We start from the raw sequence: 27,644 nt of genomic DNA on the forward strand, positions 1-27,644 counted from the left end.
AACTTGTATTGGATTTCATAATTGAAAAATAAGAAAAGAGAAAACAGTATAGAAAACGTAATTTCTGTTTACTCTTAGAAAACAGAACCTTAGAAACAACTTCGGGAGTAGAATCACAACACAGAGAATGAGTACTGAGTTCTTCAGTATCTGACTAGATCGTCCCCATAGAAAAGAAATCTGGGGGGGCTTGTCTGGGGGGACACACACAGGCACATGTCCTCTTTGAGGGCTCCAGCATAATATCGCAGGAATATCACAGTCCCACTGTGACATCTGACGTGTCCATATGTTCCTGAAATATATCTTCATATAGCATTCTGTAAAAATCAAACACAATGCTTATGAGCCAATTAAAGGAGACTTGATATTATAGAAATCTTCCTGTCAGTTAGTAAGCCCACTCTATCTACTATAAGAAGTCCCTGACAGGGACTTCCCTGGCCATCCAGGGGTTAAGACTCCGAGCTTCCAGTGCAGGGGACACAAGGTCAATCCCTGGTCTGGGAACTAAGACCCCACATGCTGCATGGCCCCCAAAAACAAGCAAACAAAACAAAAGCTCAGTAACTAAATATTTCCTGCACTATTAAAAAAGAAAAATAACACAAAAATCCATGATGAATAAAATATCAAAGTTTAAAAACAGAAGAAGTCTCTGACAGGGACGATTAGCACAGTCCCTGACATTTCAGGCAGTGATAAATAACCTGTTGAACTGACCTGGAGGTAAACTGCCGTAACATGCGGTATGGAACCCTGACTTGGGTTTAATGGTTATGTGGAGAACGTGTCTTCAAAGTGTCCTCCAGCTTAAAGCACACTTATTAAGGGCTTACCAAGCACAAGATGTTGTAACAGTTTTACTTGCCTGCCTCACTTTTCCCCTCCAACGCCTGCAAGGGAACTGTTAGCATGACTTGACTCTTACAGACATGGAAACTGCGGCCCCGAGAGCTCAGTCACCTACTAAGGGTGCACACACGGCTAACAGGCGGCAGAGCGAGGCTGACCCGGGCCGCTCCTGACCGCATCTCCCCCGCGTGGCGCGTCCTGGAGCCGTCTGTGACGCCAGGACCAAGTCCAGCCCCGCAGCAGACCCTCGAAAAGAACTGCTGCTAAGTCGTGTCCGACTCTGTGCAACCCCATAGACAGCAGCCCACCAGGCTCCCCCGTCCCTGGGATTCTCCAGGCAAGAACACTGGAGTGGGTTGCCATTTCCTTCTCCAATGCAGGAAAGTGAAAAGTGAAAGTGAAGTCGCTCAGTCGTGTCCGACTCTTAGCGACCCCAGGGACTGCAGCCCACCAGGCTCCTCCATCCATGGGATTTTCCAGGCAAGAGTACTGGAGTGGGGTGCCATTGCCTTCTCCGATGAAAAGAATTAACAGAACACAAATGAAGGTCATGTAGTATGTAAGCATTTTGCTCCATAAAGTGACTAGTAATTGAACTTATTCCGATTTTTGTACAGTTCACAGTTCTTTCAGAGAACTTTCTCTCAGTTCTTTCAGAATACTTTCTCTCGGGAGTCTGAGATAAGGAAGGACTAAGAGAGAAAACGCGGTAAAGCTTCTCCGTTTAGCCCCGAATGTGATAGCATCTGAGGACAGGACTCAATGTCAAAATAATAATATAAAAACAAAGCATTTTTCACCATATTACAGTCTTTACATGCATTCTCATCATATCTTCACAACTCCTAGAAGTAAGTATTCCTATCCTTCTACAGATCAGGAGATTGAGAACCTCGCAGGACAGATATTCAGCAACTCAGCTGAGTTCACAGCCTGATGCATCACGTCCTGTCTCTGTGACCTCGCGCGAAGCTGGCACTCTGCCCGTTACATTAGACCGCCCCTCGAGGTGCCGCTGGAGGCGCACAGGGCAGCCTCCGGCAGAGCCGTGGCGGGGGCAGGGCGCCCTCCGTGCCTCCCGCTGTCCCTTAATCCCACTCTTAACCTGCCCTTCAGTGCATCCATTTCTCCCAGGTTCCCAAGAGTCTCATCCTGTCCAGGTTCTGCCTAGCAGAGAGGAAAACGCTCCTGTCTGCTTGACGATACTCTGCATCGTAAAATGAACCTAACACAGGCCAGGCACGATGCTAGGAGCAGGGAGACGAACATGAATAGGAAGCCGACCACTGCAAAGAGTGCACAGCTCAGCCAGGGGGAGCACGAGGGGAGCTGCTACCCTGGAAAATGGGTGGAACATGGTGTTTTTCTTTTTTAATAAATATAACAGCTGATAGATATAATTTGCAAGTCATATAATTCACCCATTTAAAATAGTCCAATGGTTTTAACATATTCAGAGTCATGCAACCATCAACACAAGCGATTTCAGAACATTTTAAACGCCCCCCCAAAGAAATCCTGCATACATTAGCCTCTCCATTTCCACCTATACCTCCTATACCAGCCCTAAGCAGCTACTAATCTACCTTCCGTGTTTATAGATTCGCCTATTCTGGAGATTTAATATAAATGGAATTTTATAACATATGGTCTTTTGCAGCAATGTGTTTTCAAGACTCATTCATCTTGTAGCAAATATCAGTACTTCCTCCTAACTGTTAAATAACATTCCATTGTATAGATATACCGCATTTTGTTTTTCCAATCATCTGTTGGCCAACATTTGGGTGTTTCCACCATCTGACTACTATGAATAATTCTGCTATGAACATTCAAGTAAAAGCTTTTATGAGGACATATGTTTTAAATTCTATTGAGACTAAACCCAGTGGTGGAATTGCTGGGTTTACTCTTGTGAGGACGTGACAAGCTCTTTCTAAAGAAGCAGTACCATTCTCTGTCCCCACCAGCAATGGATGAGGGCTCCGAGTTCTCCATATTCTCAGCAGCACTTGTTATTGCCTGTCTTTTTTTTTTTCCTAGGCATCTTAAAGAATGTGAAGTGCAATCTATTTCGTTGTGGTTTTGACTTGCATTTCCCAATAACTAATGAAGCTCAGTTTTAGACACCTCGAATTTGAGATGCCTATGAAACATCTACATGTTTCTAAAGCTTCTAAAAATCCAGCTTTAAATTTAATGGAAATTCTGAACTTAGGATAGATGCTGTAGTTACACTTAGAAGCCATCAGTGTAATAATCTAAAAGAAAGCATTTCTATTTGCGGAATTTAGGCACTACATCATTAAGTATAAATTATTTGGGACATGGGATTCTCCTAAGAATTACAAAATTACACCACACTCTATTCACCCTACTCACACTATTCACTCTGCTCACTCTGTTCACACCCAAGACTAGCCTTGGCTAAACTATCATCAGGTCTTTCCCGTTTTGTGTTATGTCCAGGGACTTGCTGAATTAGACACCCTGCCTGTGGGTTTAATTCCTGACTTACACACTTCACGCTGCTTGACTTGGGGCACTTGACTCACCTTCTCTAAGTTTGTTTGCTCTGCTGTAAATGGGGAATAAGCATGTATATCCCCATCCTAAGGTTACTGTGAGGAATGTAAAAGAAATAGAAAAGGGCTTGGCACTCAATTCATGAAGGTTGAACAAGCGACGGAATCAATTCATTAATTAATAGAAATAATTGACGGAAACGGATCTAGCACAGTGTCCTGCACTCAGTAAGTGGTCACCAGTTACTATTCCTACTCGATGTATGCAAGCCATAAAGACGCATGTACCACTGCTACCACCATCCTTTGACCAGAACAGAATGTAAACGGTAGATGTCTTCATATGTTCTGCCCCGTTGGCAGGCGGCTCCCGTGGGCCTTTGAGACAGGAAGAATTCACGTCCTCACTCACTCAGCTCTTTCAGCCGAGGAAACGCGATTTGTGAGCCACTGTGCTCACCATCCTCTTCCATCAGGCCATTTATGGCCCTTACAATTCCCCTCTTGATGAGAATACATAAAATATTATTGGCCCTGTGTGCCTACTGTATAATACACGGAACTTACAATAGACATTCTTAAATATTGTTAAATGAAGGGCTGAACAGGTGCACTAACGCGACAGCATGTAGAAAAGACTCATTAACCCTGCTGATGCCGGAACGGGCTACATTTCCTGATTTCTCCTTGCACAAAAATCATTGTAAAATGGTTCAAAGAGGGCAGGCAGAAAAGAAGTTCTGGATTAAGAGCACTGCCCTCAGGGTCAGGAGTCTGGGTTGATACTGTCTCTGGCCTTCACATTACCTTGAGCAAGTCACTATACTTCCCTGAACACTGGTTTCACCTATAACATGAGAGTTTGGACAGTATTGTGTCTAGCTTCTTTCCCAACTTTGGCATTCTCTGAATCCATAAAAGTACTCCATGTAGAATTTATTTCCACCACTCATTTTTCCCCTCGGTGAATTCTCTATTCATTTTATCTGCGCTGTGTTTTCAGGCTGGGTTGGATGAAACATTAAACACAAATAATCTCAAGGCAGAACTGCATAAATCGCTTTTATTTGGCACAGATACCTCAATCAAGTGCAGAGGACTTGGCAGTAGAGTGAACTGATGTGGATGACCAAGAATAAATGTTTTGGAGCTAGAAAGTGGGCCCAGTGGTATCACAGTGGGTCCGCGTCCGCTCAGCTGATGGGTCACCACGATTTCCACATTCAAAACCACTTATGTTGCTGTTTCCACCTACTTCCTGTGCACTGGTCTCCACACGACAGTTCTCCACCCTTTCCTGCATTTCTGCCTGGTTCTCTTGCTTTCTTTCCCTTCAACTCCTTCTCCACTGATTGCTCCCAAGGGACATAACAGATTTCTTCCCTGACATCATATGTGCTCAAGTGCGTGGAGCATGACAGGAAAAAGAGAGGGATTGATTCAGAGAAGACAGGGAGGTGGAGAAGGGCTCTGGAGAGGACCCCAACTCTCTGCCAAGGACACGTGCTTCTGTCACAGGCATCTGACACAGGCAGACAGACAGAACAGACAGATCCTTTGGGCAACCAGCCAAAAACACATAGAGTACTTCAATATTTTCAATATGTTATTTCAAATAATTTTTTCTGGTAAATAGTTGTAGACACTGGGCACTAGTATATATTTATTTTTAACAAAGAGAAATGATTACTGACTGTCATACTTCCTACATAATAAGGTGGCAGTGTTCAAGGGAAGACCTACCAATGCAAGAAGCAATGTTAACAGTCAACCACAAAAAAAGCAATGTCTAGATTCTGCAACTCTCAGAGGGGAGTGCAATGTGCCACATGTAATAGGGTGTTCAGAGCACTTTTCTGTGTGTATACAAGATAGAATCCTGCATTTCTATAGTGTCATAAACTCATCCTCATTTCATTGTTTCAATTCATTTTACAGTTCAAACTAAAAGGCATTTTAATAATTATAATGCATATTAGCCTGAACTCACATATATGACTTTTTTGCTGCCTTCAAGACTTCTTACAGCAGAAGAAAGATATCTTCCTATTTTCACAACACTGTAAACCCAAAGGAAACCTAAAAGGGGAGTAGACCAAATTATAAAACCAAGAGAAGGAGAATTGGCACATAACCCCAAACTGTACTGAACTTATATAAAGAGACACTAATAGGTGAGTTTACCAAGAAAAATGAAAATATGTTTGGCATATTCCTATTCCAGATAATTTATGTTTCCAAAAAATATATATAATTATATATTCATGCTAGTATATGAACCACCACCTGTCTTCAATAGGCTATTTTAGCTTTTTCTGGGGCAAACAATTTTGCATTAATGAGTTTCATCAAGTATTTCAGCAAACAGTTTCCCGACTATGCCTCCTGAATAATTCTCCCCGTGGTGAATTTATTCCTAGTCCTTCATTTCTTTCCTACGATAAGATCAGATAGCATATCCTTCGTCACGTGGCTTCACAGAGCCCAGCAGCGCCAGTAAACTGGAATGCCATGCTGCTTTTCAGCTTAGCCACGTGACTTCCTCCACCCAGGAGAATGTTAGTGGGCATGATGCAAACAAAGCCTTTAAATTTGTTTGCACAATTTGGCTTGACTCTTGCGCTTCTGTCATCTGTCATGAGAAAATCATGTCCTGGTAGCCCCTAATTCCAGAATGAGAGATACACTGAAGAGTCCTAAACCCTGCCATCAGCCTGAAGCTGATGTGAAGGAAATTCAAAAAAAAAAAAAAATTCATCTCGTAAACCACTAAGATTTGGGAGTTGCTTGTCATACGGCTTTATCACAGCCAACGCTGATCGATACCCTTACCAAGTGCCACAGTCACGCTGGCTAACAAAGCAACAACAACAACAACAAATATGACTTAACAACTACTCATTGTTACTAATAACACGAAAATCAGCTGGACAGCTCTGACCTCAGCGGGGTTCAGCGAAACTCACTCATGCATCTGCAGTCAGCTTCAAGCCAGATAGGAACATTTTCTGATCTTGGCTAGACTCCGCAGTATAGCTGGGAACTTGGCTGAGCCAGATGGACTTACTCAGCTCTGCCTCACAAGGTCTCACCCTCCAGCAGACGACGCTCGTGCTGAGTACACAGGTACCCTCAGGCCGAGGCTTTGAACTGCAGCTCGAGGCCGCTGTCACTTCTGCTGCATGCTACTGACCACAGCAGGTCACAGGGCCACCCAGATTCAAAGGAGAGGAAGCCAGCTCCACCTCTTAAAGACAGAGCTGCAGGCACAGTGCAGAGGGCGTAGATACAAGGAAGGCAGAACTTCAGAACGAGCCAAATTAAAGGCTGGAGCTCATCCGGGAACTGTCTGTTCTTTTTATCAGGTGAAGCAAACACGCGGTGAATACAAACGCTGCACACAGAGGCCCTCAGAGTAGGGCACCGAGGAGGGCGGGACACAGAAGCACTTAGTGGGGCTTCCCTGCTGGCCCCGGCGCCGAGAGCCTGCCTCGCGTGCAGGGGACACCAGTTTAATCCCTGCTCCAGGAAGATCCCACATGCCCCGGGCACTGGGCCTGCAGGCCACAACCATGGAGCCCGGGCCCTGGAACCCACGCACCTCAACAGGAGACCCCTCTTGTGAGGGGTGAGAAGCCCACAGCAGCAAGGGAAAGCAGCCCTGCACTCCACAGCTAGAGAAAACTCAAGCTCAGCAAAGAGCCCGCGCAGTCATAAATAAACACACATCTAAAAAAAAGAACACTGAACGATCTCTGTGCCCATAACATAGTCACGCTGACAGCAGGGGCACCGGCTACCTTCGGCAAAGCCACCTTCCTTTAAGCATTTAATAGTGTCCAACTTGGACTCCTTATTTATTTTGCGTCCCTTCAACATTCCCAAATTCTGTTGATTCTGTAGAATATTTTCCATTTAATAGGAATGCTTTAGTATTCATTTATATTCTTCTATTCCCACAGGTGTATGATCTAGATTGATTATAATGTGATTTGTAAGTCTTTTATGTGCCCCTCCAATTGCGGTCCCTGTTTTGTGGCATTTACAGACTGTAGTGTCTCTGTGCTTTCCCATCCACCATGACATGCTTAAAATTCTAAGCTCAGTTGGTTTTAGACTGAGAGACACGTGGCTTCTGCACTCAGTTTTCCTGTCTTTCCTCTCACTTTAGGGACCATTCATCTTGTAACATTTTGTATCATATAAATAAAAACCAAGAAAATGCAAATAAGGAAGCACCAAGCAAAGTACCGGTCACGGGGATTTGCCCGGTGGAGCATCTATCTTACACCATCACCGTGGTTTTCCAGAACTTTACCTACATCTGGTTAAAGTACTCCTGCCTGGAAAATCCCATGGACTCAGGAGCCTTGTAGGCTACAGTCCGTGGGGTCGCAAAGAGTCAGACACGACTGAGCGACGTCACTTCCACTTCACCCAAAGTCCAGCGGTACGTAACACACTTACCCTTATAATATTCTATTTTAATTAGTAAACCTCACAAGGCACAGGAAAATATACTCAAGGCTTTACACTGAGAAAAAATAGCATTAAGAAATCTGACTAAAACTAGAGACTATTGTGTGCTTTCAGAGACGTCAGATCAAACACCATTCTGTAAAATTTGTAAGGATTAGAGGGAGCAGTGAAACGAGAATCTCTGTAACAAGATCGTTGAGCCATTAGAAAACCAAAAGTCACTTTCTAAAGCAGTCCTTTGATAAAGCCTCCTCTCTCAGGAAGGTCTGCAGTCAGTCATCTCCGAGCGGTCAGCAGTGGGATGCAGGGCTGGTCCTCCGAGGCAGCCTCTTACCCCGCACGGATTGGCCCTCAGGTCTACGGATCTAATGGCTCCCCGGATTCTTGGGAAAACGCTGCTTGACGGATTGGAACTGTGACTTTGCTGCGCATGAATGAACACATGCGTATCACCTTTTCCTTCCCAGTCTCATTGCTGAGCAGGCTCAGGGCAATAAATTCTGAGTAATTTTATGATGGAGAGGGTATGAGAGAAGACTCCATGAGTGGATGGAAGAATAAAGGAAGGAAGAGGAGAGGCATTCTTTTTATTTTTTTAGTTTTTGAATGCTTATATTTTGGATTACCACTTTGAGCAATAGGTAGCCTGTTACATCGTCATTTACATTCTCGAGGATCCATAAACCTATTTTTTTTAAATTGGAGGATAATTGCTTTACGATGTTGTGCTGGCTTCTCCCACACATCAACACGTATCAGCCACAGGTGTACACAGAGCTCCTCCCTCTTGCCCTCCCTTCCACCCTTCTAGGTTGAAACAGCACCGCCTGAGCTTCCTGCGTCACAGGGCACGTTCCCACTAGCTATCCACTTTACGTATGGTGACATATATGCTTTCAGCTCCTCTCCCGGGCTCTCCCTCCCTCAAGGAGAGGCACTCTCAATCACACTGCAGCCCAGATCTTCTCCCTTCCTGGACTGAGCTGCCATCACCTTTGTTCACTGACCTGCCCCCACCACAGGATTCTTAGGGGTTAAGAAACCAAACGCCTCTAGCGGGGCAGTAGGCAACATTTTCCAGTACTCTTGCCTGGAAAATCCCATGGACGGAGGAGCCTGGTGGGCTGCAGTCCATGGGGTCTCGAAGAGTCGGACACGACAGAGCGCCTTCACTTTCACTTTTCACTTTCATGCATTGGAGAAGGAAATGACAACCCACTCCAGTGTTCTTGCCTGGAGAATCCCAGGGACGGGGGAGCCTGGAGGGCTGCCGTCTGTGGGGTCGCACAGAGTCAGACACGACTGAAGCGACTTAGCAGCAGCAGCAGCAGCAGGGAACATAAAGAAACAAAGGAGATCAAAGGGGCCTGCTGGGCTCCTTGAAGGTCCATGCCCTATCTAAAAGAGAGAGTCATCTCTGACTCTTGCCATGTAGGAATGTGGAATCCCAAGACATCAGTGATGAAGGGACACAAAAGAAAGGTATGATTAAGAGGTTTTGGGAAACTGGAGACTTCATGTGAAATCTTTCCATTTCAGAATGTTGAAAACAGCGGCAGGCCAAAGAAACTATATCTGCAGGCTGGATGCAGCAATTTGGATCCTCAGTTTGCAATGTACATTTTAGAACGATGCTTCTCAAAGTGTGGCCTACAGATCAGCACCTGTCCACACACTCTTTGCTCCAATCTGTGGCAAGATCCGAAGCCAACACTGAACGCTGTTGAGTTCAGCTGGCACCCTTCCCATAGGGAGATTGTTCCTTATAGAAGACACACAGCATTGATTTACATTCTGGCACAAGCTCCTGACCTCATTGTGGGTGAAATTTGGGGGAGCACTACTCCAGAAGGGATCATTCAGGGACCCTTCTCATGGTACCGACTCAGAGCACTGAGAACCAGTACCTTGGCTCCTTGAAGCCCAGTACTCTGTGAAGGATGGGGAAGGGAAAAGGAGAGAGAACTCCAATATGATCCAGAAAGTTGCTCGCAGGAGGCCCTGGACTAACTCAGGGCAGTAGGACCTGCCTGGGATCCAGTGGATCTGAGTGTTCAATATGGGCAGCCAGGGGTCAGCCAACCAGAACAATTCCTCTTCTCCGTCTCCCAACCTACCCGACACCTGTACTCTCTCAGGCACCCGAGAGTTGGTTCTCATAGTTGGCCCAGATATATTGCATGTCTTGGATGTTCTTTAGTAGAACTTATTCATTTGTTTATCGCTCATTTGCGCACCAGTACCACCCCATCCCCAGTCCCACCATCGATTACGAGCTCCAGAAGCACAGCTGTCTAGGGCACAGTTAATACTCAGCCAATATCAGATGAACGAATGGTGTTATCGCAAAGTTACATAAGACAGGAGCACACATCATGCTATTTAGATGATAAAACTTTTTTTTTAAAGAATGTTTCCAGAAGCTGACATGTACCTTTCTCAGGAACTGTTGAGTAAAGCCTGTTTGCATTTCGGTCAAATAGGTCAAAAAAGAAATTCAATGGTCATGGAATATGGTACAGGATATGCTTGAAAGCCAAGGTCTTTGTAAAAAAAGACTGAAGTTGGTAGATATGAGAATTCAGAATGAGGGTTCCCAGAAACTGAGCTATTAAGTTATTGACTGATAGTCTTTTAAGAATAGATTCATTTGTCTGCAGAAGTTTAAGAGAGACTCAGCCCAAAGGTGGAAGACCAGGGAATGACCTCAAGTTCTGTGCAAGCCTATGTGTATGGCTAATGTTAGAGCAGAGAATGGAGCTATGACCATGAGTGTTGAATGACTGAGAGGCTGAAATCTCCTTCTTGTTCACTAAAATTCCTGAAACCAACGCTGCTTATCAATCATACCACTTTTCTTACAGTCTCTTGGTCTCCCTTGTTCTCTCATAATTTCAGATCCATTATGTTGGAGTTTTGTGGCCTCGTCTAATATTAAGAAACTCGTTATTTTTCCAATCTCCTTAACCTGTTTCCTCCTATCCTCAGCACTGGTAGAAGAGGATCACTCCAAATGCTTTTTGTGAGTCTTCATTCTATGCTCATCATTCAAAGGTCCTTCTTTTGAAACATATCAATTGTTAATATCATCCTTCCCCAAACTTCATCACCATCTTCTACTAGAATCTTCCTCCAACTGCCTCAAAGGCTTCGATGCTTGGCTCAGAATTTTCTAGTTTGCCCTACTCCTGCCAGTAGCCGTATTAATTTCAGGGCTATAACAGTCATTATTATGTTAATCATTATGATGCCTTCTATTTACTGAGTGCCTACCATGCGTTCGTCACTATGTTTTTTTCTTTCTTTATTTTTTAAAATTATTTCATGTTGTTCCTGGCCCAGCTGGGTCTTCACTCTGCCGCACGCAGGCTTTCTGTAGCTGCAGAGAGCAGGGACCACCCTTTGCCGTGGCGCGTGGCCTTCTCTTTGCGGCGGCTTCACTCATTGCAGAGCACAGGCTCTGGGTGCACGCGTTTCAGTGGTGGCGGCTCGCAAGCTCTAGTGCGCAGTCTAGCTGCGGTGCATGGGTCTAGTTGCCCCACAGCTTGTGCAGTCTTCCCAGACCAGGAATCAAGCCCATATCCCTGGCATGGGCAGGCGGATTCTTAGCCTCTGAACTACCAGAGAAGTCCTACTACGTGGTTTCTAATCTATCCTCCAGACACTAGGTCTAACCTCCAACAACCCTACAAGGTAGGTTTCATCCTCCATTTACACAAGAAGGATGCATGATTCAGAGAAGTTACATACCTTGCCCAAAGTCACAATTTAATTAGCAACAGAACCAGAAGGTAAACATAAATATTATTTCTGCCAAAGCTCAAGCTCCTTCCAAGCTTCCCTAATAATAAATAACAAGGATGCTACCATTTTCTGAATGACCACAGCCATTGGCTTTATACCAATTATTTCTAAATCACACAAAAACCTCCACAGTCTAAATCATTCCCACTTTAAAGACAGGAAAAGTGAGGCTCAGTAACATTACATAACCTATTCCAAGTCACACTAATGGTCAAAGATTTAAATTCAGGTCACTCAAAGTGAAACATCTCAGTTGACTGCCTTGCTAAAACTCTACTCCAGTTTTCTGCCACTGCATATAAACCACCAAGATTTAATGGTTTAAACCAGTAATAATCACATATGTTCCTCTCAGATGTTCAAGTTGGGCAGGGCTTAGCAGGGAAAGCTCCTCTCTGCTCCATGTGACATCAGCTAGGGTAGTTCAACAAGGTTTGAAGATCTTCTTCCCAATGGTTCACCTTGAGGACTGCTCAGTTGGCGCTGGATTTTGGCTGGTTCTTCAGCCTGGGCTGAGGGTCACAGGCCTGGCTACCTCTCCATGTAGATCTCTCCACATGGCCTATGCTTCCTCAAAACACAGGAGCTGAGTTACAAAGATAAGCATCCCATGAGAGAGCTAGATAGAAGTTGTATACCTTTGATGACCTAGTCCCAGAAGCCACACAGCTTCATTTCATTGCATTTTATGTTAGAAGTCAATCGCAAAAGTCTGGCTCATATTTAAGGGGAAGTGAATTAGACACATAAAAAGGAATATCAAATAACCTGTAGAAATGTTAAAACCTACCACACACACTTGTCCCACAATTTCTCACTGATTTCATCTCCACTCTGCTAACCTACCCATGAAAATAAGAACATGTCAGCTTACTCAATGTCACTGAAGACAATGTCAAGCGCACGGCTTTGCCTCTGACTCCCACCTCCTCTGTTTTCTGCTCTCACCTCTCCCACTACCTTGCTTCTGGACTTGACCTTCTCCATCAAGCACTCTAACCCCTTTCTCCATATCTCGAGTCTCATCTCTCAGTTTCAGTTCCATGGTCATGAATTTCACTGCTGCCTTTTCTAGCACCTTCACGCTCTCTTCATTATCTATTCTCTCTTTATCACTTGTAGTCTGTCTTCCACACAATTCCTCTCAAATCAGTTACTCAGAAATTACCAGTTACCTCCTAATCATTACCTATGCTCATTTCTCACTCTCGTTCCTATGTAATGAGACACAGCTGCCTATTCTGACTTCCTTCAAATTTCCTCCTCTTTTTTTATATTCTGGGATATGTTTGTTCACATCTCGGTTCACTTTACCTTAAGACAGTAGCCTGAAACAAACCAACATGAAGGCTGGTCCTAAAAGCAGAACAGAACTGAAGCAAGTTTGAATGACAGCAGAGCAAAGCAGGTCGCCATATACGCAGACCAAATAATTACGGTATTCTCACAAGGAGCAAGGGATTATGGTGCGAAGCCTTGCAATGGCCAACGTTTCTTGCCTGCACACAAGAACCTGCCCTAACCCCTGGGATTGGGATTCACAGGAAAAGCACTGTTGCTTAGGAAGAATGCACACGAGTTCTGAACTTTCCTTGGCCATGGAACTTTTAGAGCATATGATGAAAGCTCTAGACCCTCCCTTTAAAATAAAACGTTTTATTCCAAAAACACAAATGTTTGAATATGGGGGCTAAGTTGCGTCGTATTAGACTTGCTGCATTTGAGGTGTCCACAGGATTCCAAAACAGAGTTTGCTAGAAGACAGTTGAACATACAGCTATGATGCTCAGAAGAGAAATTTAAAATCAACTAGAGGCTGGGGAGGCAATAGTTATAGGATAGTGAATACCACTAGATGGACCTTAGAGCCTCAACAGTATAAGTATAGTAGATTTCCATGTATGTTAAGGGTAGATTCTTGAGAAACCCTGGAAAGTCAAGGAGAAAGTAAAGTACATAAACGGACTGAAGAGGAGCAGCCAGTGAGTTGGGAGGAAAACCTGCATGTAGATGTCAGAGAATTTCAAGAGGAAAAGGGTTTGTGACATTCAATAAATACTCATTAATCACTTTTGTATTACGGGTTGAGGATATAGCAGTTGAAAAAGTGAGCAAAATCGGCCCGACGGCGCTGCCTCCCAGGCCCGGGGCACCGCGAGCCTCTCCCTAGGCTGCAGGCTAACCGGTGCAATGCCGAAGCCTGGGCGGCCTGCGTGCGCGCGTGCGTCGGGCCGCGTGGGAGCGGCGCGCCGCCGTTGCCCCGCCCTCCCTCCGCGTGCCGTTGTCCGTACGTGTCCGGGCATTCGATTTGCGCTTCCGCCATCTTTCCAGCCCTCGGTCAGACGAGCGCAGAGGCGGTTCTGCAAGTAACATCGCAATGGCTGCCCAAGGAGAACCCCAAGTTCAGTTCAAACTTGTATTGGTTGGTGATGGTGGTACTGGAAAAACTACATTCGTGAAGCATCATCTGACTGGAGAATTTGAGAAGTATGTAGCTACCTTGGGTGTTGAGGTCCATCCTCTTGTGTTCCATACCGAGGACAGATGAAGTTCAATGTGTGGGATACAGCTGGTCAGGAGAAATTTGGTGGACTGAGAGACGGCTATTACATACAAGCTCAGTGTGCCATTATAATGTTTGATGTAACATCGAGAGTTACTTACAAGAATGTGCCTAACTGGCATAGAGATCTGGTACGAGTATGTGAGAACATCCCGACTGTGTTGTGTGGCAACAAAGTGGATATTAAGGACAGAAAGGTTAAGGCAAAGTCAATTGCCTTCCACCGAAAGAAGAATCTTCAGTACTATGACATTTCTACCATAAGTAACTGTAACTTTGAAAAGCCCTTCCTCTGGCTTGCTAGAAAACTGACTGGAGACCCTAACTTGGAGTTTGTCGCCATGCCTGCTCTTGCCCTGCCAGAGGCGGTCATGGACCCAGCCTTGGCAGCACAGTTTGAGCACGATTTAGAGGTTGCTCAGACAACTGCTCTCCCGGATGAAGATGATGACCTGTGAGAACGTGAGGCTGGGGCCCAGCGTCAGAAGTCTAGTTTTATAGGCAACTGTCCTGTGATGTGAGTGGTGCAGCATGTTTGCCACTGTATTACATAGCTAAGCAGAACATGCGTTTACTCTTTGGCTACTGAAGGAAACGGATGGGCTTTGGAGTGAATGTGGCAGTTTTAAAAAGCTTCAGTTTTTGGACCTGCATATTTACGTGATTTGGAACACAGTTGTCTCCTCCTTGAGTTTCAAGTATAAGACTGCTGTAGTCACATAACAATATTGAGAGGTGCAGTCTTGTTTGTTACTGTCATTCCCATTCCTTTTTGTTTAGAATCAGAGTAAAGTTGTATTTCAAATATATATTAAAAAAAAAAAAAAAGCAAAGTCCGTGATCTACGGGGTGAAGAGACATTTAATTAGTCATTATGAGTGTGACAAGTTAAATCAAAAATTCTCTTTGGGAAGAGAAGTTTAGCTCTAAGTTCATGTCATGCCTTCAGTTTACTGTTCTCTGCTCTCCTAGGCAGTCAGTCTGAGGCCATTTTATTGACTCAGGTACATGCTTTTTCAGTCCCTATGTGTTCAGCCTAATAACATTATACCACTTGTGCTTATGGGCTTCCTAGTGGCTCAGTCCCTTAGACTGCAAGGAGATCAAACCAATAAATCCTAAAGGAAAACAGTCCTGAATATTCATTGGAAGAGCTGAAGCTGAAACTCCAGTACTTTGGCAACCTGATGCAAACAAAGAAACTGACTCACTGGGAAAGACCCTGATGCTGGGAAAGATTGAAGGCAGGAGGAGAAGGGGATGAGAGAGAATGAGCTGGTTGGATGGCATCACCGATTCAATGGACATGAGTTTGAGCAAGCTCTGGGAGTTAGTGATGGACAGGGGAGCCTGGCGTGCTGCAGTCCATGGGGTTGCAAAGAGTCAGCGTGACTGAGCAACTAAACTGAACTGAACTGAGTGGCTCACTGGTAAAGAATCCGTCTACCAATGCATGAGACTCATGTTCAATCCTTGGGTTGGGAAGGTCCCCTGGAGAAGGAAATGGCAACCCACTCCAGTATGCTTGGCTGGAAAATCACATGGACAGAGGAGTCTGGTGGGCTATGTCCATGGAGTCACAAAAGAGTTGGACAGGACTTAGTGACTAAAGAACGATGACGACCTGCACTTAGATTTCACCCCTGTCGCTGCAACATGTGCCCCGAGCAGCTGATTTCTGCTCTTCTCGGCTGTCCTCTGCTATGCTGTACTGGACAAGGGCTCAAGGCTGGTTTAAATCCAAGCGCCACCACTTAAAGAGCTACATGCACACTAATGCAGGCTAAGTTGCTTCGACTGAAGCAACAGTTGTCCGACTCTTTGCAATCCTATGGACCTTAGCCAGCCAGTCTCCTCTGCCCATGGCATTCTCCAGGCAAGATTACTGGAATAGGTTGGCATGCTCTCCTCCAGGGGATCTTCCTGACCCAGGGATTGAACCCACGTCTCCTGCATCTCTTGCATTGGTAGGCGGGTTCTTTACCACTAGCTTCACCTGGGAAGCCCCAAGAAGCGACATAACTCCAGTCAAGTAGCTCACCACTATGAACTTCAGTCTTCTTTTCTGTCAAATGAAGGTGATGCTGATGTGCATGCTTGTGCTCAGTCGTGTCTGACTCTTTAATGCTACCTCCCTTCTATTGAAATTTGGGGGCATTAAATCAGATAACATTTGTAAAGCAACACAGTGCTTGCCTTAACGCTAGTTAAATATCAAAAGCAAAAAGAAAAGAAGACTAGTGATTAGGACCAATCAACCTCCCTTGTTTTAGCAAGGAAGCTTTAGAAAGACCAGCCCTCACCCCATCACACTATTTAACAGAATAATGGGAAACTGTGTATTCCAGAATACTTGTAAGAACCTTCCTCCTCTCTCAAATACAGCAGAGAGGTCAAATAACAGAAGCCTGTGAAGTGTCCGTACACCGGGAAAGAACACCTTGGGTGAGTTTCAAAAACCATTTCAGTTGATTAGAGAAGCACAAGTCAGCAATCACTAGGTTGCAGAGTGAATGGGAAGTGAGAAAGTGAAAAGGCTATCAAGTTCCCTTTCAGGAAGTGTGGGTCTAGCAGGAAGGAGAGCGAGGCACTATTTAATTATAATTAGCTTGTGCTCCTCAACAATCACCTGAACTTGCCCCAAATAGAGCTGAATTGGTCTTCTTGGCCTTATTTGAACAAAACCTCATTTATTTTCTCTCAGATATAGAACGCGTTAAGGTTGTTTTAAATATTCATCCTGTTCTAATCACCAGCTTTCTCTCTTTCCTGCCAATTTGATGACATTTATGTATTGAGAGAAGTGGCCAAATCTCTTTCTGGGGGTGTTTAAGAAATGGAGAGACATGATTCTTGAAAAGATTCAACTTTGGTTTAAACTAGATGACCTCTGAAGTTCCTTTCTCAATAGCAGAAGTTAATGCTCACCGAGCTCCTCTATCTAAAATCAATTGTAAGTGGCCATATCCATCTCTGCACTGAGAAAGGACCCATCTATTCTTGCATACATCCCCTATCTGATACCACATGTATACTCTGACTCCAGGTACTTAGGAAGGCCACTGATAGCTTTCAACTATATGGCCCCATTTAAGCTCTGCTTTTGCTGCCAAAAAGTGAAGAGGACCATATTCACGTAGCACTTTCCTCATTAAAGCCAAACATGAGCCTGAACCCCGCCACAGACACATCTTTAGCACTCAAACCAATAACGACCTCATTTAATTCCAGCACGGAACAATGTCTTTCCCTTAAAATTAATGTCCACATAAAATTCAAATACAGAATGCAGCCTTCCTGATGATAAGTAGAAAGCATAAAGGTGACTTTTAAGGAGATAAATTTATTCTGTCAGGGAAGGAATAAAAACCTTTTGCTATTCACCTGTGACTCGAACTCCTAGGCAATGAGTTCTTCCCTTATTTGTAGCTAAATGTGATGTGTCACTCAGCCTTCCCTTGCTGTCATGTGTTAAATGAAAATACATCATTAATATATACATCGCTTCTGATCCTCACACGGTTAATGGCTCGGTACTGAAGGACTAGGCTGTGTGTTGGCATCCGATAGGCATGCACACAGAATAATATATATACAAATGGATGGGCAGCAGGGAACATGGCACTTTAAATTATTTAAAATAGCATAATTGCATCGCCTCCATTTACAGAGAATATCAAGTGAGGCAGTACAAACTGTTTTGAGTTAATGGAATAATAAAGAATTATGATGATCCAGTAGAGATTTCTCAAAATAAAATTATATAGAAATATTTGTGCTGTTAAATATGACAGTCCAGATTTTGAAATAGTATATTGGATAATTGAACAAAGAAAGGGTATTTTATTCAATGAGTCAAAATTCAAAGTTTGCATTCAACCTCCTGTTATCTAATTTCTAGATGTGACATGGGATAAATAAATTACATTGGCTATTCTCTTGAAGAAATCTTACTCGGGCTGTGTTTTAATGTAGATGCAACTAGCATTTGGTCTAAATACTAAGTATTTAACAAATCTTCCAGGTGTGTTTTAGCATCATTGTTATCACCATCAACCCATTTTGCAGATAATGAAAATAATCAGAATTTGTTCAATGACAGGCATGAATTTTAATTCGTTTAACACAATGATTCTATGAGATAGGTACAACTATTACCACCATTTCCATTGTTACCAACACTCCCCAAGTAGAGACACTAAACAACAGAACATTTAAGTCATTGACTCAAAGTCACCAAAGAATAAGAATGCAGTCCATCCTGCCACTCAGAAAGAACAGTGAGGCTCAGAGCAGACAGTTATCTCAATCAAGGTCACAGAGCTAAAGTGACCTTGAAGTGAAACTGAAATTCAAACCTCTTTTTTTAACTTTATTATTTATTATGGGGTTTTTCAAATAGATACTCAACTAGAGAAAATGGTACTGTGAACTCCAAACAAGACTTTTAGTCCAAAATTTAAAGTCCTTTCTCTAGAACATGTTTATCACAATAATTTTTAGTGGAAAGAGTTTCAGTGTTATTTTTAAGAGGTAATCCATGTTCATTATAAAACCATTTGTTCAGAAGAGAAAAGCTTGCCTCTATTAATAGCTTGTGCAGATCCTCCCTGACTTTCTCTACACACATCTGCCCACGTATAGTACTAGTAGTGTTAGTCGCTCAGGCATGTCTGACTGCGACCCCATAGACTGTAGCCCACCAGGCTTCTCTGTCCATGGGATTCTCCAGGCAAGAATATTGGAGCAGGTTGCCATTTTCTTCTCCAGGAGATCTTCCTGACCCAGGGATCGAACCCAAGCCTCATGCACTGCAGGCAGATTCTTTACTCTATGAGCTACAGGGATGTCCCTGTATGTGCATGTATAGAGATATAACTATTCTTTACAAAATGGAATCATACCATATGCACTTTTAAAGCTTGCTGCTTTTTGCTTTTAAATGCACCATGGACATATTTCCATTACAATGAACATTGATCTATAGCTTCATTCTTAATGGTTACAATCATATCAATGAACCATCATTTACTTAACCAATCCCTTATTGATGAACATTTATATTTTATTAATGCTTTGTTACTATAAAATATTGAGGCAACTCTCCTATCTTATAGGTCTTTATATGCTTGTAAAATTAACTATTAGAAGCTCCTGCAACATAATAGGTGCTCAATAAATATGAGGAATTAACAGATGAAGGAAAAGTGGAGTGGTTTGATCAAAGAAATGGTAAATCTTATATTTTGATATATATTGCTAAATTGCCCACCAGAGAAGTAATTAATCCATTTTCTGATTTTTCATCTTATTTTTTAACTTTCTTTACAGTCTAAATAATGTAGAAAGTTTCCAATATTTTACTTTGTGGTCCTGTCTTCGAAACTGATCTGTAGGGTTAAGAGCTCAGCAACTTATGCAAGCCAATTGTCAGATTTGCAGGAATTTTGAGGATCAATCATAAAATGTAGCAATTATTTAAAAATTACATAAACTTATGATTAAATTATACTTAAAACAAAATCAATAAATACTAGTTACTTTACTAAATGCTCCTATTATCTATACTTTTGAAATTAGTTATGACTACCATATGCAGATAATGGATATCGTAGTGTGCTATTCCACATCTTTTCCCAACTCCACATTCAGTGACGTCATTGGTAGCTTAATATTGGTCGTGAAGGGAGTATTTACACCATGGAAATCAGCTAGTGCTACAAATCAGGGCTTGATTTAGTTCTGAAACTGAGTTCTTAGTTAATTAATGAGAAGGGGATGAAAAGAAGTTTAACAAGCCACATATCAGATTTAATAATATATTTATTGGGAAAAGAGTCTGCAGACTGAGATGCAACTCCATGTGTCAAAAAATCATGGCTGAATATTGACTGTAAGTTCAAAGTTAGAAAAAAATCAAAAAAATCAGTCTGAAAAATTACATTACAAAAAATTGATTACATTAATAACATTTATTGACAATAAAGAGTATTGTGTATCTTTATTTTTAAATTGTATGCTAGGTATCCTCTATTTTAGTAAAAAATGTATAATATTTATGTACATATGGAAGGAATGATGCTTAAGCTGAAACTCCAGTACTTTGGCTACCTCATGCGAAGAGTTGACTCATTGGAAAAGACCCTGATACTGGGAGGGATTGGGGGCAGGAGGAGAAGGGGAAGACAGAGGATGAGATGGCTGGATGGCATCACTGACTCGATGGACGTGAGTCTGGGTGAACTCCAGGAGTTGGTGATGGACAGGGAGGCCTGGCGTGCTGCGATTCATGGGGTGGCAAAGAGTCGGACACGACTGGGCTGAACTGATATATTTGCATACAGTTTTTTTCAGGGGCCTGGTTGTAAAGCATTTAATGGCACCTTACTGTTTAGGTTTTATATTTTGAGGAACATTCTCTGTATAGAAATTGAAATACATGTATTGTTTTGTATTCTAAGTTCCTCTGTGCAGTTGGCTATTTCTGAAATTTGTGTTCTGTTTCATTGACCTTTTTGTCCTTAATCCTTAGTACCATAACGATTGAATTATTACAGTTTTAAAACACATTTGATATCTAGAAGGGCACATAGCACTCCTCTTGTCCCACACCACCCAGCTATTCCAGATAAACTTAAAATAATTTTTCAAACTCCCACCCAATAGTATTCCAGTGATACATCCTCCTTTCATTCAGCTCTTTTATATTCATTGTTAGAATCTTATCATTTTCTTCATATTTGCCCTATACATTCTTAGTCTTCATAACTCTATATATGTTATATTATTGTTTTTATGTACTTTCTATATGGGATTTTTTTATATCTCTTTAAAATATTATTTACCACAGATATTTTACCACCACTTAGAATTATCCCAAAACTCTTCCACCAGAAACCAAGCTAAAAAGAATAATTGCAAACCATTTCCAACAAGAATGATGGCTAGATCATTTTATTCAATATCGCAAAAGACTAAGAAGGCTGTGGAAAATGACACAGACTGAAGGAGACTGAAGAGACATGACAAGTAAAGGCAGTGTGGGATCTTGGATAGAATCCTAGAATAGAAAACGGACATTAATGAAAAAATTGGAGAAATCTAAATAAAGTCTGCAGTTTAGTTAATTAAAAAGTATGATTGATGGGTAAAAGTTTTAATAGGACAGTTTGTAAGATAAAGATTCTGGAGCCATTAATGAAATTATTTTTTGGAAAGGAGGTCAACTCTACTTTTTAAATGTGAATGTGCATAATTAAATCATCTTAAAATGACAGTTTTTGAGTAATTTATTCCATATTTTGGATTTCTTCAATATGGCTAATTATAAAACCACTGTAAGTTCATATTATTCTCCTAATAATATTTTTTACAACATTTTATTTCTTCCAAGAGATTCCACAAGTATACAATTATTTGCCAAATGTGGGAATGTGAAGATATTATGAGAACATGAGTTAGACAAGCAAACAAAAAACTATAGGTTACCATGAAAAACAAATGCTATACACTTCTGTGCTACAGGACATTGAAAAAAATGATCCTTTAATTTTATCTCAAGTTAATATTTGTTATATAAATTATAACGTAATCTCCATGATGAGCCTCTGTTTTAAAAAGAATTGTTAATAAGTTACTGAAAATGTTTTAAGAGAGGTATCTAAGTTTAAATTCTGCACCCAGCCTCACTAAAAATTTCCCCTGAAAGTGACTCTTTGCGACCCCATGGACTGTCGCCTGCCAGGCTCCTTTGTCCATGAAATTCTCCAGGCAAGAATACTGGAGTGGGTAGCCATTCCCTTCTCCTGGAGATCTTCCCAACCCAGGGATCAAACCCAGCTCATCTGCATTTCAGGAGACCTTTCCTGTCCAAGCCAAATGGTCTCCTATGACACTATCACTCTGTAAGTTTACAGATCAGAGTGGTCCCATTCCACAGTCAGTTACCAGCCTCAGTCCTCTAGGCTATACTTTGAGTAGCCCATTCTTCTTATTTGCTCCTAGGTAGTAATGGGATCCAAGAGGTTGCCAGACAATAAATTTTAGCACAGTTGATGGTAAGTAACAGGCGCAAAATCTTTCTTTCCTTCTTTCAGGTCACCAAATACAAAACATGACCTGGCCTAGGTATTCTGTGATCTCCACGTGGTTTGGTAGACACATGACGAGACCTAGCTGTTTGTGTGGGGATTATGTGCATTCTGGAGTCAGACACTGTGAAAACACAGGAAGCTGATTCCCCAGCCTCTCGCCCCTCCCTGTTTCTTGTCCAGTCAGGCCTGGAGCCTCCATGGCCATGCCATCCACCTGCATTTCCTGGTCAGCCTCAGGTTGCTGCTGCCCCTCTTCTGTACGATATATCTCACTGTCAAATGCAGCTTCTCCAGTGGACAGCCTGGATCCTGAATTGACTCCTTTTACAAGCAAGAAAACACACACAGAGCTCATCACAAGTGTTTAAACATGGCAATATGTCTTTCTGCTCTGCTGTTTCCTCTGTCTCTGCATCTTCTCATCGTCTCTCCGTGACTATTTCTCCTCCCTTCTGTCTGCCTTATTCTCTGTATGAGACCCTCTCCATCTGTGCTTTCTCTCCTCTATAACCTTCATGGGCCTCCATCCTTTTAATTTACTGTCAATGTTTACGATATTGAACCAATATTCACTCTTAGAATAGGATTTTCCTTGGTTAAGGAGAACAGTGGCACATTTGGTAAAGAATCCACTGGCCAATGCAGGAGACACAAGTCCCATCCCTGGGTCAAGAAGATTCCCTGCAGAAGGAACTGGCAATACTCTTGCCTGGGAAATCCCATGGACAGAAGAGCCTGGTGGTCCATGGGTTCGCAAGAGTCACGACTTAGCAACTAAACAACACAACTAAATACCCATTTCCCAAAAAAAAAAGATACCGTAGTATCTGAAATTGTTCATGGTTTATATAGCCCTGAATCACAATTTATTAGCCCCATTCCTGTAATATTTGGGAAGGGGAGTCAGGAAGATAGCCTGTCCAAGAGACATCTCGGAAAGCATTTCTTCTCATATGAGGCCCATCATATCCCTCTCCTTTCCAGAGCCAGGCAGCTTGGTCTGAGCTCTGCCAGACGATAGGTAAGAAATTGTTCTCCACAAACCTCTTTGATTTTGCGTACACCAATAGAGCCTCCCTCAAGGTTAGAGAATCAGGCTGAAAGGCTCGTAATGTGTGTATCCTGTGATTCCTCCAGGATCTGAGCAGAAGCTAAAGAGCCCGGATGCAGGAACTTAACTTGAAGGTAGGCTGTGCTTAAGCAGCTGAGAGCAGAAGTCAGCAATGCCGTGTGAATTAATGAAGGCAAATGAGCCTGGGATTTGTGTTTGTTGTGTGGGAAGGTGATGACAGAGTAAATCTTCCAAATTTAAGTATATTTTATGTTAATTGCCTAAAGTAGCAGAGATTTGCTGTTTAAATCTCATCCATGGGAAACCAGAATTGGGCTTGTTGATTTCTTGTATTATCCACTGAAATGACTGCAGTCCTTATTTGTATTTACTTGAGAAGCACGGATCTATTTCTAAATAGCTTTACAACTTTAACTGTTTTAAGAAACTTCTTTTTAATGCCATCCAGTTAATTGTACCATGACAGCTCCTAAGTGGAACATTACATCTACCAGTCTTAAGTGCCGCTGGGGATATAATAGCTTGGGTCACATTATTACAATCTCTTTTATTTAGAGCACTTGGAAAGCTAAAAATTAAATATGCTTCAATCTGCTATCATTCTGACTATTACTTACGTTAATGCTAAGTAAAGACTAAAGAAACTATCACCTCTGGTAAAATTAAATTCTGAATTCTTTGATGATGGAATATAGGTTCGATCAATGTAGATACAAATCTTTCCTTGTTTTCCCTCTACTCAGTTAAAAATGGTTTCTCTGTAATAGCAAGCTACTGTGTGCATGGATTTTTGAACTCTCAGAGTACTTAGTGGGGAAAGAACAGGAATATAGAAAAAGGGAAATGGTGAGATCACTTCCATGTGTGGGAGACATTGTGCTTGTACTAAGTCACATCAGTCGTTTCTGACTCTTTGTGTGACCCATGGACTGTAGCCCACCACGCTCCTCTGTCCGTGGGATTCTCCACAGAACACTGAACTGGGTTGCTGCCATGCCCTCCTCCAGGGAGAGTTCCCAGTCCAGGGATCGAACCCATGTCTCTAATGTCTCCTGCATTGGCAGGCAAATTCTTTACCATTAGCACCACCTGCTTTATTGACTATGCCAAAGCCTTTGACTGTGTGGATCACAACAAACTGTGGAAAATTTTTCAAGAGATGGGGATACCAGACCACCTGGCCTGCCTCCTAAGAAATCTGTATGCAGGTCAAGAAGCAACAGCTAGAACTGAACATGGGACAACAGACTGGTTCCAAATCAGGAAAGGAGTACATCAAGGCTGTATATTGTCACCCTGCGTATTTAACTTATATGCAGAGTACATCATGAAAAATGCTTGACTGGATGAAGCACAAGCTGGAATCAAGATTGCCAGGAGAAATATCAATAACTTCAGATATGCAGATGACACCACCCTTATGGCAGAAAGCCAAGAAGAACTAAAGAGCCTCTTGATGAAAGTGAAAGATGAGAGTGGAAAAGATGGCTTAAAATTCAACATTCAGAAAGCTAAGATCATGGTATCTGGTCCCATCACTCCATGGCAAATAGACAGGGAAACAGTGGAAACAGAGAGAGACTTTATTTTGGGGGGCTCCAAAATCACTGCAGATGGTGATTGCAGCCATGAAATTATAAGATGCTTGCTCCTTGGAAGAAAAGTTATGACCAACCTAGACAGTATATTAAAAAGCAGAGACACTACTTTGCCAAAAGGACAAAGGTCCTTCCAGTCAAGGCTATGGTTTTTCCAGTGGTCATGTATGGATGTGAGAGTTGGACTATAAAGAAAGCTGAGCCCCAAAGAATTGATGTTTTTGAACTGTGGTGTTGGAGAAGACTCTTGAGAGTTCCTTGGACTGCAAGGAGATCCAACCAGTCCATCCTAAAGGAAATCAGTCCTGAATATTCATTGGAAGTTCTGATGCTGAAGCTGAAACTCCAATACTTTGGCCACCTCATGCAAAGAGCTGACTCATTAGAAAAGACCCTTATGCTGGGAAAGATTGAAGGTGGGACTTAATGGATATGAGTTTGAGTAAACTCTGGGAGGTGGTGACAGACAGGCAGGCCTGGCGTGCTGCGGTCCATGGGGTCACAGAGTCAGACACGACTGAGCGGCTGAACTGAACTGATCTGAGAGCACCACCTGGAAAGCCCTACAGTGAGGGAGACATTACTCAGTGTCAATCCTATATGCCCTCAGTGTATCAAGCCCAGAAATAGCCAGGTGACAAGACAGAGACTAAGCCAAGAAAGTGAACCTGAAGCTGGATACTCCCAAAGTGGGCCATGCAGTGCCCTCTAGATGTCTTTTACAAACCAGCAGCTCTTATACCACCTAGAGTATTTTAGAAATGCAAAAGCTCAAGCCCCATCCCAGGCTGATCTAATAAAATCTGCACGTTAACAAGACCCTCAGAGGATTCCTATGCACTTTCAAGTCAAAGAAGCCCTGTCTGTACTTCGCCCAGGGCCTCCACTGGGAAAATGGAAAATCTGCCTTGATTAACCTCAGGAACTGGAATACTCTAATTGTTCCCCTCAGCAGAGAATGGTACTTTACAGATGATGGAAACTAAAAGACTGTAAAGTGAAAGTGAAACTTGCTCGGTTGTGTCTGACTCTTTGCAACCCCATGGACTGTATAGTCTATGGAATTCTCCAGGCCAGTCTACTGGAGTGGGTAGCCTTTCCCTTCTCCAGGGGATCTTCCCAAACCAGGGATTGAACCCAGGTCTCCCGCATTGCAGGCAGATTCTTTACCAGCTGAGCCACAAGGGAAAGTGAAAGTGAAGTTGCTCAGTCGTGTCGGACTCTGTGCGACCCCATGGACTGTAGCCTACCAGGCTCCTCTGTCCATGGGATTTTCCAGGCAAAGAGTACTGGAGTGGATTGCCATTTCCGACTCCAGGGGATCTTCCCAATGCAGGGATGGAACCCAGGTCTCCCGCATTGTAGACAGACGCTTTACCATCTGAGCCACCAGGGAAGCCCAAGCCACAAGGGAAGCCCGAGAATACTGGAGTGCATAGCCCATTCCTTCTCCAGGATATCTTCCTGACCCAGGAATCCAACTGCATTGCAGGCAGAATCTTTACCAACTGAGCTATCAGGGAAGCCTTTAAAATTTCAAATCAACCATTGAGATCTGACTGTAGGAGAGGCAGAGGGAAGAGAGAGTGTCACACACTTCATTGCAAACAACTGTTGAAACAGGAAGCTCTTGTTGGAAATATTTTACCCTCTTCTCTTGTGATGTTATTGGATTTGGTTTCCTTTCTTCTAAAGAAGGACACATTGAGGGGAAAAATGACCTAAATTCAGTATTCCATCCAGATGCTTTCAATTTGGCAGGCGGGAAGCAAGTTTTGCATAAGGCTGAGCTCACTGGAAGGAGTTAGAATTTTGAGCTGGAAATTCCAAAGGCATTTTAAAGTCAAGAAACTGTTTAGGAAAAAAGTAAATACAAGTGACCTTGATGATATTCTGCAATGACAGTCACACCTCAGAGACATCTCTGAGGTTCCTCTGGGTACATTTGTAACCAGTCTTCCTGGCACTGAGTTCAAAACAACAGACTTTAGGCAAATGAGAAAAATGGGGAGGTGTAGTAGAATCTAATTTAAGTGGAGGAGCCAGTCACAGAAACCTCACACAGCACAGGGGAAGTCACAACACAAGTGACTGGCCAGCACCGCAGAGGCCGCAGGTACCCAGCTCAGGGTGTCTCAGAATAGGATCGTCTGTGCACTTGAATGCATTCCTGGACTTCCCACTCAGGAAAGCCATCCAGGGAAGGGACCGGCAACTCGACCTTCCTTTCTCAAAGGTAATTTTCAGGATCAGGCTGATTTTGGTTTCAAAATAAACCTGAGATTTTTGACATCCCTTGACCATATGGTGTATCTATTACATAAGCTGTTTTGAAGTTTCCTTTTTCCTTAGCCAATTGTGTTTTCCTTATGTTTTTGCTACTTTTTTTCCCCAATGTTAGATATCCTAGACATCAGTAGCTACTAATGTCAAACAGTGTTTGAATGCTTTTTTTTCATTTAATTTTTAATAATTTACCAATTTAGGATTAAACGTATCTTTCAATATTTTTGAATCAGAATCTCATTTAGGAGTCAGTGCTAAGGGCTTCTCAGGTTGCTCAGTGGGTAAAGAATCCTCCTGCAATGCAGGAGATGCAGGAAGATGGGGGTTTGACCCCCGGGTGAGGAAGATCCCCTGGAGAAGGGAATGGCA

General features: G+C 42.8%; 1 protein-coding gene and 1 pseudogene across 3 annotated transcripts in view; both read left to right on the top strand.

The window, feature by feature from the left end:
- Positions 1-27,644, top strand: part of CDH20 (cadherin 20) — a 214,458-nt gene that overhangs the window by 105,063 nt on the left and 81,751 nt on the right. The window contains exon 1 of one of the 3 annotated variants that reach the window (XM_027525634.1): positions 7,613-7,830. The exons of the other annotated variants lie outside the window; for them this stretch is intronic. The gene's annotated coding sequence lies outside the window, so the exon portion shown is untranslated. Of the gene's footprint in view, positions 1-7,612; positions 7,831-27,644 lie in introns of those variants that run through there. 3 annotated transcript variants of the gene reach the window in all.
- Positions 14,036-14,773, top strand: LOC113882664 (annotated as a pseudogene).

Source organism: Bos indicus x Bos taurus, chromosome 24 (genome assembly GCF_003369695.1).
Source record: "Bos indicus x Bos taurus breed Angus x Brahman F1 hybrid chromosome 24, Bos_hybrid_MaternalHap_v2.0, whole genome shotgun sequence".
NCBI lineage: Eukaryota > Metazoa > Chordata > Mammalia > Artiodactyla > Bovidae > Bos > Bos indicus x Bos taurus.